This window comes from Eptesicus fuscus, chromosome 11 (genome assembly GCF_027574615.1).
Source record: "Eptesicus fuscus isolate TK198812 chromosome 11, DD_ASM_mEF_20220401, whole genome shotgun sequence".
NCBI lineage: Eukaryota > Metazoa > Chordata > Mammalia > Chiroptera > Vespertilionidae > Eptesicus > Eptesicus fuscus.
The window spans coordinates 3,786,671-3,799,776 of record NC_072483.1 but is presented as its reverse complement, the minus strand read 5'-3'; positions in this window follow the sequence as shown (position 1 = coordinate 3,799,776).

Genomic DNA, 13,106 nt, shown 5'->3' with positions numbered 1-13,106 from the left:
GACAAAATTTTAAGAAAACATAGGTACTAAACCTGTGGACCTTGGCTTTAGAGAAAATTTTATGAATTTTACCTCAAAGGCAAAGGAAGTAAGGGGAAAACAAATGAATGGGATTAAATCAAATTGAAAAGCCTCTGCACAGCAAAAGAAATACACAACAAATTAAAAAGACAACCAACCAATTGGGAAATAATATTTTCCAACAGCTTTAAAAAGGTATTAATATGTAAAATATTTTGTATTCTAATATTCAAAGTCCTCTGGCATTTGACACCAAGCTGCCTTTATACTATTATATCCTATCTAGAGGCCCAGTGCATGAAATTTGTGCATGGGGGTTTGGGTGTCCCTCAGCCCAGCCTGTGCCCTCTCACAATCTGGGACCCCTCGGGGGATGTCTGACTGCTGGTTGAGGCCCAAACCCTGCAGTCATACATCCCTCTTGCAATCTGGGACCACTCGCCCCTAACTGCTCGCCTGCCTGCCAGACCCTAACTACTGACCTGCCTGCCTGTCACTTGCCTCTAACAGCTTGCCTGCCTGCCTGCTCAGTGTGCATCATAGCGATTGGGCATTCTGGTCGTTCTGCCATATAGGTCACTTAGTCTTTTATATATATAGATTCTTACTCTCAAATCAACAGTTTCAACCAAATGCTTTTACCAGCTGTTTCCACAAATTACCCTCCACCATCTTCATACTGTTGTTCAATTTCAGCTAGCCAACTGAAAGTAGCTTTTTGACATTTTCTACCTATGCAAACTCTGCCTATTTTTTAAAGTGCAATTATTGTTTCTTCATCTTTGGTGAGCCTTCCTAAAATTTTGCTAAAGTGAGCTTTTCTTCTTTGAATATCTTGAGGATAATACTGCTTTATGAATTTTCTAGTTAATCTTTTACTGCTCTGCCATTCTTTTCTGTGGCACTAACTCAGGACTGTACATACTCTGCTATGTTTTGGGACCTGCCCAAAGCTGCCCAGCCAAGGAGTGACGAGGGGCTGCTGCTGGCACATGCCCGCTCCCCAAGCCTCACGCTCTGTACAGAGCTCCATCTGTCCAAAGAAGGGGAGCACTTTAAAAACATTTCTATTCATAAAGGAAGGCATGTTGCAACTGCAGTCTGCCCAGAGAGTGCTCCGCACAATCTTCTGATAAATGAATAGTTTTATAGTTTCTCATAATTAGCATTTTAAAGGGGTTAATCTGTTCTTTCAAATTAGGATATGAATCATGCCCTGTAATTTTTGTATATATCTGCTCACCCAGCACAATGCCACAGGAATGTTTTATGAACAAATATGCACCATTTAGAAATATCTTATCAGGAAATGAAATCTTTGAAGTATCTCTCAGACAGATTTCTACATTTCAAGCACATGTTAGCTGCAGAGACTGTGCCATCTAGTTTTCCAAACACTGGTGAATAGATGAGAAGAGTTTGGAAGACGGAGAAGACATTGCATTAGTAATCATCATAACTTTTACTCATACTCAAACCTAATAACTCTTACACTCAATTTTTAGTTAGAGTGTGAGTCTTATCAATGAGCAATAAAAATAAATAATATTTAAAGGTTATTTTACAGCTTCACACATATTATCATTAGATAATAAACATGTTTTTTTTTTTTTTTCCAATTCTGATTTGATACCTGGTTGGTAAACACCACTGACTTGTTCATACAGATGAGCATCCTGTATGGAGACAGGAGCAATAGATCAGAGTCACAAGGCCAGCAGGTGGGATGTGTTTTTCACTATAGCTTCCCTGCTAAGACATGGAGTGGAGAACGTACAACTTCTACTAAGCCTGGGTGATAAAGAGCATGCTATATAATCTAGGAAAGTCACTTAAGGATATTTAAAATAAAATCATTTATTTTTCTCCAAATCAGAAACATTTTGCTGGTAGAAGCTACACTGTCTGCATTTATTAGAGCAACAGATACAACTTCATATTCTTGAAGTTAGGCTGCTTGAACCAACGTTATGATACCCTGAAAAATCACAATGACCAAGAATGGATGTCTAATTGCATCAGTGTTATGTTATTAGAAATGGACATTTTGAATATTTTATAATGTATTAATTGTGCAGATGTCATCCAAGCTGCCACATATGTGTGTGATGATTGTAATAAACAGAGGTTGGAACTTTATTCACCTGGGTATGATGTGGGATCGTGTTCCACAATCCAGCTGTTACCAGACAATGTGTGCAGCCCCTGAGGGAGCTCACTCCTGGTTTATGCAACACATCAACACACACACAACTGCTAAGCACCAGGAGGGATGCTTTTTCACAATATAAATCTGGTAACTTCTAGTTTTTTTTTTATTTTTTTATTTTTTTATTTTTTATTTTGTCATTAGCATCTAAGAAACTCTGAACTAAACCAATAGCCCATCTTCAAGAATGTGCAAGTCCTTGCTGCATGAAAGTACTTCTATGTACTCACGTTAGCTATGGTTTTATTTTAATATTAGAGGCCCGGTGCACGAAATTCATGCACTGGGGGAGGGTGCCCCTCAGCCCAACCTGCACCGTCTCCAATCTGGGACCCCTCGGGGGATGTCTGACTGCCTCTTTAGGCCCGACAGGGATCGGGTCTAAAGATTCAGTCAGACATCCCTTTTACAATCTGGGACTGCTGGCTCCCAACTGCTCGCCTGCCTGCCTGATTGCCCCTAACCACTTCTGCCTGCCAGCCTGATCACCCCCTAACCACTCCCCTGCCAGCCTGATTGATGCCTAATTGCTCCCCTGCCAGCCAGATCATCTCCAACTGTTCTCCCCTGACAGCCCGGTCACCCCCAAATGCCCTCCCCTGTATATTCCCTCTTTATTAGATAGGGTTTTTTCTTTAACATATTGGACAGCTCTAACTGGTTTGGCTCAGTGGATGGAGTGTCGGCCTGCAGACTCAAGGGTCCCGGGTTCAATTCCGGTCAAGGGAATGTACCTTGGTTGGGGGCACATACTGCAGGAGGCAGCTGATCGATGTTTCTCTCTCATAGATGTTTCTAGCCTCTATCCTTTTCCCTTCCTCTCTGTAAAAAAATCAATAAAATGTATTTTAAAAAAACACATATTGGACAGTGTACCTGCTGTGGTCTTGACAAAACAGTAAAAATGTAAACCCAAACTAAAAGTGTCATAAAATAAACTCATTAAACAGGAATTTCATGAGACTTGGAAAGGTGATATGTTTCTTCCTTTTTTTCTTCTCTTTCTTTTTCTTGATGTTTCATCTTTTGTCCTTTCTTACTTTTCTCCTTGTATTCCTTTTCTGTCCTCTCTTTCTCTAAACTTTTCCTTTGGTAGAATCATCAGTACTTGAATCGCTCCCTGGGGGCACGGGTGCCTCCCAGCCAGACACCGAGGGCTGCCACTGGGAGGGGATGGTGGCGTGGGGTCGTGGGCACCTCCCATCCAGACACCCGGGGCTGCCTCTGGGAGGGGATGGCGGCGTGGGGTCACAGGCGCCTCCCAGCCGGACACCCCGGGCTGCCTCTGGGAGGGGATGGTGGTGTGGGGGCGCAGTCGCCTCCCATCCAGACACCCTGGGCTGCCTCTGGGAGGGGTTGGCGGCATGGGGTCGCCGGCGCCTCCCAGCCAGACACCCCGTGTTGCCTCTGGGAGGGGATGGCGGCGTGGGGTCGTGGGCGCCTCCCAGCCAGACACCCCGGGCTGCCTCTGGGAGGGGATGGCAACGTGGGGGACAGACGCCTCCCAGCCTGACACCCTGGGCTGCCTCTGGGAGGGCATGGTGGTGTGGGGGACAGACGCCTCCCAGCCTGACACCCCGGGCTGCCTCTGGGAGGGCATGGCGGTGTGGGAGCGTGGACGCCTCCCATCCGGATACCCCATGCTGCCTCTGGGAGGGGTTGGCAGCATGGGGTCGCGGGTGCCTCCCAGCTGGACACTCGGGGCTGCCTCTGGGAGGGGATGGCGGCGTGGGGTCATGGTCGCCTCCCAGCCAGACACCCTGGGCTGCCTCTGGGAGGGGATGGCGGCGTGGGGGACAGACGCCTCCCAGCCTGACACCCCGGGCTGCCTCTGGGAGAGCATGGCGGCGTGGGGTCCCCGGCACCTCCCAGCCGGACACCCAGGCTGCCCAGCTCTCAGCGGCAGCCCTCCCTGTGACTGGGGGACTCCAGTGGGGCTGAGCTTACTGGTCGCCGCCATCTTGTGGCTATGGGGGCCGCCATTTTGTAGCAAAGGTATGGTTAATTTGCATATTATGCTATTATTAGATAGGATTTTATCTTTATTTTTCTTTTATTTTGAACATTAATTTTATCTTAGTTATCCACCATTTTGGTAAGTTGCCTAAACAAGCATCTTTGGAAGGAATCTGGGGTATATGTATAGAGCATGAGTTGTATATTGTAAATTGGGGCTGAAAGTAGAATCAGAAATATGATAGAACCCACTTCATGTATGAAATGCTGGAGGCGCTGACATGCCAAGGGACTTCTCCAAAGAATAAAACAAGGAATCAAAAGACAGAGATGCATGATTCTTTACATTCCAACTCACTTTTATCTTCTCACAGGGACAGATTTATTTTTACACACCAACGGCCTTTGTACAGACAGCTTCTTTTCCCTCTTCTTTGCTTTTTAGTGTCTCTTCATGTGTGCCCTCATTTTCATCAGACAGATTGGACTCTTTTTATGTACTTTGGTATTCTTAATCATTTGAGGATATGCAAGGTAGGACCCATGATGTCACACCTATGATCTGGTCTTGCTGTCTCACTTGCAGAAGAAGCTGCAAGGGTGAAAAAGATTGTTGACTTAGCTTAGACTCTGCCCCCAAACACCAAGTTTGTTTTCAGAAAACAAGTTAACTTACTTTTTAGCTCAACTATCTTTTCTTAAATTTCAACTGGGAATTTTAAAATATGCCAAATATTAGACCTTTAATTATTATTTTTTTAAAACTTTCTTATTGATAAAAATACTTGGGTCAGTGTTTTCATATGGGAAGTATTTTATACCATAAGTCTTCAAGTTAAAGTTCCCTAGTTTTTACCAATATTGAAAAAATAAAACACAATAATTACCTCTGTACCGGGATTATGCCAAGGAATGTCTGAAGTTCGTGACTACATGATCGGGCGCCATGAAGCTAATACATGAAAAAAAGTATTCCGCCATCCCCTTTGGGTTCTAATTTCAGAGTGATCTCAAGTTACTCTTACCAAGGTAGCATTGGAAAGATATGAGGGGCTCTTGATAGAATATTTTATCTCTTCACGTGAATAAGTTTGTTTCTTTAACTGTTAAAGTTATATGGCTTATTTTTACTACTGATTTCTCAGAATCTTAACATGTTAATAAACACTGTTGTCTCAAAAAAAAGGTCATTATTTCTTTAGCTTCTATAGCCAAAGTTGAAACTTCCTGAAAATGCAGTCTATGAATCAAAATTTGTGAAATATTAAGACATAAGAGTAGGTACGCCATTTTATTCATTCACCTTCTAAAGGATAATATAAGCATGTAAATGGTCTTAAGTGCAAATTTGGTCTCTAAATATGTGGAATTATGCTGCTTGAATTTGTAACCTCTACCACTTACTATACTTAATAGATGAATTTGTGAACTTGGAAAGATAATTTAACTTTTGTGTTTCTTTTTTGCATCATATCTAAAATAATGATAAAGGTTACAAAGACAACCTGCAATTATAAATGTATTTGAAAGCCATAGCTGCCCGCTTTTTCCTGTTGTTGTTGTTAATCCTCACCAGAGGATATTTTTTCCACTGATTTTTAGAGAGAGTGGAAGGGAAGTGTGAGAGGGGTACAGAGAGAGAGAAGAGAGACAGAGAGAGAAACATCAATGTGAGAGGGACACATGGTTGTCTCCCACATACACCCCAACCTGTGCGTGGGATCAAACCTGCAATCCAGGTATGTGCCCACAACCCTTGGGTACACGGGTTGATACTCCAACCCCTGAGCCATGCTGGCTAGGGCAACAGTTTGCTTTCTTTATGCTCCAGTTTACGGGGACATAGGTATATGTCCACATCAAGTTGGCACAGCTTCCTTTCCCTTTTCACAGCCTCTTCCATTTCTCATAATTGAGCTGTTTTGATGCCTCCTATTCATTTAGATACATAGAAGAGCCTAGGAATATTCAGCAAATATTAGTCAATGCGCATATTATTCTATACTAGGGGTCTGAGTAGGGTCCCTAGGCCTAGCCGGCCTTCAGGGCCAATCGGGGCCTTCCTTCTGGCTGCTGGCCAGGGCTTCCCTTCCCCAGCTGCGGGCTGCCGGCTGCCATCTGGGGCCTTCCCTTGTTCCACTCTGACCCCTGTTGTTCAGTACATGTCATAGTGAGTGATCGAACTCCTGCTCTCCTGGTCAAACTTCCATGGGGACAATTTACGTATTAGGATTTTATATATAGAGAGATAATAAAAGGCTAATACGCAAATTGACTGAACATTGGAACGACCAGTTGCTATGACATGTATTGACCACCAGGGGGCAGACGCTCAATTCAGGAGCTGCCCCCTGGTGGTCAGTGTGCTCCCACAGGGGGAGCACTGCTCAGCCAGAAGCTGGGCTCACGGCTGGTGAGTGCAGTGGCATTAGTGGGAGCCTCTCCTGCCTCTGTGGCAGCACTAAGGATGTCTGACTGATGGCTTAGGCCCACTTGGCACAGGCCAGGCTGAGGGACCCCCCTCCCACCTAGTTCACGAATTTCGTGTACTGGGCCTCTAGTTATAAATATAATTTCTCTATACAAATGTATATTATCTACATCTGGTTAGTTTATTTACAATCATTACATTTAAAAACATATCCAAATTGTTAGTTCATATTTTTATGGTTGTAACTAATATACATGAAACACATTGTATCCTGTCAAGTTTCTATACTTTGAGGCTCAGAGCTTCTTCAAAAGTTGGAGAAGACTTGCAGCCAAAGTTTCTGCATATTTAGCTTCCATGTTCCATTGTGAGGCCACATCCAAGCACATGTCTCCTAACAACAGCATTTGCTGCCATCAGCTGAGTTCCCATTACGTGCGCAGCTCTGTCCACCTGCTAGATTTAATCTTCGTATTAGTCATATGAGGTCAGTAATCTCACTTTCAGGTAAGGAAACTGAGGCTTGAGGAAGTTCCACAGATAGTAGCATATCAACTTGAGTAATAAACTAGGACTTGCTGAGGTCAAAGCCCATCGCTGAACTGCCCCCTGCCTTCACTTGAGCTCTAGAATCAGGTCCGGCCACCATCTCTCACCTGAGAGGATGGGTGGCAAGGCAACTGAGGCATAGCCATAGAATTAAAGGCAGAAAAACACAAGGGCATATGTTTATCAATGACTCTAAAAGGTCTAAAATTGCAGGTTTAATGTGAAGTTTGAGGGAAAATTACTAAAACGTATTCTTTTTTTTGTTTTTCTAATTTTCTACTCATTCAATTTCTGAAAAGGTTTTTTTATGTTTCCCCCATAAATCAATTGTATGTCTTGCTTTGACCATATGAGGCTGGTTATTTGGTTACATTACTTGCTATTTACAAGAAGTTGCACAGAAATTCTCATACCACATTTCATAGCCATGTAAAGTCAGACATGAGGAATGAGAGTTCCCAGGCCCTTTTCACAGAGTGAGTAAAACCACCAGCATTTTCTTGTTCTTGGGTCACTTGCTGTGGGCAGCAGCACAACAAAAATTCAAGGATAAGCAAATGAACTGGACAGAATACTCCCCAAGCATCCAAAAGCATCACTTAGTGCAAGGCAGCAGCCTGATCCAGGATTTGAAAATCACTATGATAAATATGCAAAAGAAGCAAGTGGAAAAGAAAAAGGAAAGCGGAACATGTGATCAGATGAGGAATTTTGGCAACACGAGGAAAACTACAAATAGGAAGCAATGGAAATCTTAGAATTAAAAAAGCACACATCAAAAATGAAGAATTTATTTTAATTATTTCATAGTAGACTGGACACAGCAAAAACCAACAAATCAACAACAACAACAAAAAAAACACAAATAAGATAACTGACATGTAAAGAGAAAAATGCATTTAAAAATAAATCAAGGGGGAGAAAATGGAGGCCAAATAGGCAGACCTGTTACGTACCTCACACCAGGGCCAGACTGGAAGTAAAACTAAATTGGAGAACATGCACCTGGAATTACCAGCTGAGGTCCAGCTGAGGAGGAGACATATCAAGCAAGGACAGAAACCACCTGGAGACCATAGGAAGGACGAGGTCATGAGAGGAACTGACCCAGCTTCCAGGCGTCAGGTGGCAGGCCGAGAGGGGAGGGGGCGTTGGGCTATGGGAGGGTCTATTCCCTGAGAAGATAGAGGCACAGAACCTAGGCTGGGCTCCACAGCCCAGAGCACCAGAGTCAAGATCCATGGCCCACATAATATCCAGCCCATAGACCAGAGTCAGAGAAAAAGCCACAGTTTATTTTTCTTTTATTTCTTTTCCACTCTAAAGCCGGAGCACAAGAGTTTTCATTTGCAGCTACTCACCGGAGGCCTTGAGGAAGGGAGGCACAGACTTGAGGTGCCTAAGTGGAGGCTGGGTGAGTACCATTGCAAAGAGAAGTGGAAAAGCAGCAGGCAGGAGCATTTGGTGGCTCATATGTGCCCAAAATGAAATGGCCATTTTTCCTGAGAGGAGCTAGCCTCTCCCAGTAGCTGCAGGGCAGGAAAAGAAAAAAATCCACCCTAAGTGATACAGCCTACCCTATCCTCAGGAGCCCTGCCTGCCACACCCTGCATTTCAAACTTTTCAGAGGACAGGAAAGCAGAGGCCAGGCCTATGGATTTGAAACCAGTCCTGAGAGGGAAGTTCATAACAGTTCAGGCCTATCTGAAAAAAACAAAAAAAAACAAAAAAAACTAGAAAAACTTCTAATAAACTAACTAACCCCACAACTTAAATAAGTAGAAGGGAAATAATAAGAAATGCCCAGAGTAAGTAGAAAGAAGAAAATAATAAAGTTCAGAGTGTAAATAAATTACATAGAGACTAAAAAAATAATACAAAAGATAAATAACACCAAGAGCTGGTTCTTTAATAGGATAAACAAGATTGATGAACCATTAGCCATGCTCACCAAGAAACAGAGAGGACCTAAATAAACAAAATCAGAAAGGAAAGAGCTGAAGTAACAACTGACCACACAGAAATACAAAGATAGTAAAAAAAAAAAAAATTAGTATGAACAAGTATACTCCAATAAACTGGACAACCTGGATGAAATGGACACGTTCCTAGAGAAATACAACCTTCCAAAACCCAATCAGGAAGGTTCCGAAAACCTGAATAAGCCAATAACTACTGATGTAATTGAAGCAGTAATAAAGGGAAAAAGATTCCCAGCAAACAAAAGCCCTGTTCTAGATGGCTTCACAGGGGAGTTTTACTAAGCAGCAAAAGAAGATTTAGCACCTACCCTCCTTAAACTTTTCCCAAAAAAATCCAAGAGGAAGGAACACTTCCAAGGTCTTTCTATGAAGCCAGCATTATCCTAATTCCAAAGCCAGATAATGAAACTACAACAAGAAAGAATTACAGACCAATATCCCTGATGAACTTAGATGATAAAATTCTCAACAAAATTTTAGCAAATCAAATCCAAAAATACATTAAAAGATCAAACACCATGACCAAGTGAGATTTATTTCAGGGACTCAAGGCTGGTACAATATTTATAAATCAATAAACGTGACACATCAGATAAATAAATTGGAAGGCAAAAATCACATGATCATATCAGTTGATGCAGAAAAAGCATTCGACAAAAACCAACACCCATTTTTGATAAAAACTCTCAGCAAAATGGGAATAGAAGGATCATATGTTAACATAATAAAAACCTTTTATGATAAATCTACAGCCAACATCATACTCAATGGACAAAAAGTAAAACCATTTTCCCTAAGAACAGGAACAAGACAAAGATGTCCACTTTGACCACTTTTATACAGCATAGTACTGGAAGTGTTAGCCATAGTGATCAGACCAGAAGAAAAAAATAAAAGGCATCCAAATTGGGAAGGAGGAAATAAAACTGTCATTATTCACAGATGACACTATACTGTACACAGAAAAATAAAGACTCCACCAAAAACCTACTAGATTTAATAAATGAGTTAGTTCAGCAATGTAGCAGGATACAAAATTAACATCCAGAAATCGATGACATTTTTATACACCAATAATGAATTCTCAGAAAGAGAAACTAAACAAATAATCCCATTTACAATTTCAATAAAAAATTAAGATACTTAGGAGTATACTTGACCAAAGAGGTAAAATAACTGTACTTGGAAAACTATAGGACATTGAAAAAAGAGATAGAGGAATATATAAAGAACCATGTTCATTGATTGGTTGAATCAACATCATTAAAATATCCATACTACCCAAAGCAATCTATAGATTCAATCCAAACCCTAATAAAATACCAATAGCATATTTCACAGACCTAGAACAAACTCTCCAAAAACTTATATGGAAGAAAAAATATCCTGAATAGCCACAGCAATCTTGAGAAAAAAGAATAAAGTTGAAGGGATCACAATAACAGATATCAAGTTTTATTAGAAAGCCACTGTTCTCAAAACAGCTGGGTACTGGCACAAGAATAGGCATATAGATCAATGGAACAGAACAGAGAACCCAGAAATTGATCCAAGTCATTATGCTCAATTAATTTTTGACAAAGGAGGCAAGAGTATGCAATGGAGTAAAGACAGTCTCTTCAATAATGGTATTGGAAAAATTGAACAGGTACATGCAAAAAATAAAATAAAGCTAGACCAGAAACTTATACCATACACAAGAATAAACTCAAAATGGATAAAAGGCCTAAATATAAGTTGTGAAGCCATAAAAATCTTAGAAGAAACCATAGGCAGTAAAATCTCACACATCTCTCATTGCAATATGTTTACCGATCCAACTCCTAGGGTATGGGAAACTAAGGAGAAAATAAACAAATGGAACTACATAAAAATAAAAAGCTTCTGCACAGCAAAGGAAACAATCAACAATATGAAAAGTGAGCCCACTGTATGGGAGAACATATTTGCCAATTATACATCCAACTAGGGGCCTGGTGCATGAAATTCATGCACTGGGGAGGGGTCCCTCAGCCCAGCCTGCCCCCTCTCACATACTGGGAGCTCTCAGGGGATGTCCGCTCCTTATTAGGAGCAGACCTAAGCCACAGTCTAGCCTCCCTTTGCAGGAGGCCACTGGGTTGATCAGGGGAAGGCACCAGCCCCATCACCCCACTGCTGCAGCCACTGCCAGTCACCACAGCCACCAAGGTATTTTCATCAAAACATACTCCAGTTCTTTCATCATGAAAAAATGACAACTTTATTTAGGTATTTTCAAGATGTGTCTTTCATAGGATATGACATTTCTTTATTTTTCTTTTTATCCTCACCTGAGGATATGTTTCCATTGATTTTTTCCCCTTCTCTCTGATCCCAGGCTTGGCCCCTACCCAAACCTAAAGCCTCCGCCCCAGGCTTTAGGCTTTGAAGCGGCCCTCCCCCCCCCCCCGCCGCCCCTCCAAAGGCATCTGGGAGTGACCTGAGTGCCGAGGAGGTTCCCAGGACCCAGGTATATATGCAAATTAACTGCCATCTTTGTTGGGTTAATTTGCATACTCACTCTGATTGGCTGTGAGCATAGCAGAGGTACGGTCAATGTACATGTTTCTCTATTATTAGGTAAGATAAGAGTTTAATTTCCAAAATATATAAGAAACTCATACAATTTAACAAAATGAAGACAAACAATCTAATTAAAAAATTGGCAAAGGATCTAAATAGACACATCTCCAAAGTGGACAGATAAAAGGCCAAAAGACATATGAAAAAATGTTCAAAGTTACTAATTATCCAAGAGATGCAAATTGAAACAAAAGTTAGTTAACACTTCACACATGTCGGAGTGACTATCATTAACAAACCAACAAATGACAAGTTTTGGTGAGGATGTAAAGAAAAGAGAACCCTAGTGCACTGCTTGTGGGAATGCAGACTTGTGCAGCCAGTATGGAACATAGTGGGAGTCTCCTCAAAAAAAATTAAAAATGGAACTGCCATTTGACCCAATAATCCAACTCCTAGGGGATCCTAAGAAACCCAAAACACTGATCAGAAAGAATATATGCACCTCTATGTTCATAGCAGTGCAATTTACAATAGCTAAAATTTAGAAACAGCCCAAGTGTCCATCAGCAGATAAATGGATATAAAAACTGTGGTACATTTACCCAATGTAATGCTATGTGTCAGTAAAAAAGAAGAAACTCTTACCATTTGGAACAGCATGGATGGACCTAGAGAGTATTATGCTAAGTAAAATAAGCCAGTCAGAGAAAGATAAGTATCACATGATCTCACTCATTTGTGGAATCTAATGAACAAAATAATCTGAAGAACAAAATAGATCCAGAATTATAGAACCATGGAATAAACTGATAAATTTCAGAGGGGAGGTAGAGGAGGGGTTGGATGGTTAGTGTTGGGTTAACAGGGGAACTTATATGCGTACATGCATAACCCATGGACACAGACAATAGTGAAGGCTTGGGAGGGGCGGATTGGTGGTAGAGGGTGTAAACTAGGAAAATAAACAAAAAAATTAAGAGGACATCTTTAATACTTTAAGCTATGAAGTTAAATTTTAAAATAATAATAATAAATGGAATATGCCATTTGAGACTGTAGGAGAATATTAATACAATAGGTAAGAGATAGGAGAAGGATACAGATAGATTTTTTTTTTAATAATGAAAGAATAAACTCATAAATCTATAGAGCACAACAAACTCAAAACATGATTAATATAATTAAAACTATACTCAGGAACATCAGAGAAGAGCTTCTGAAAATTTAAGATTAAGAAAAAAATTCCAAACTCAGTCAAGGGATTGGACATATTACATTCAGGAGAACAAAAATAAAGATGTCTAACTTCTAATCAGAAACAGTGTAAGCCAAAAGAAAACAGAATGGGCTTTTTTTTTTTTTAATATATTTTATTGATTTTTTACAGAGAGGAAGAGAGAGGGATAGAGCC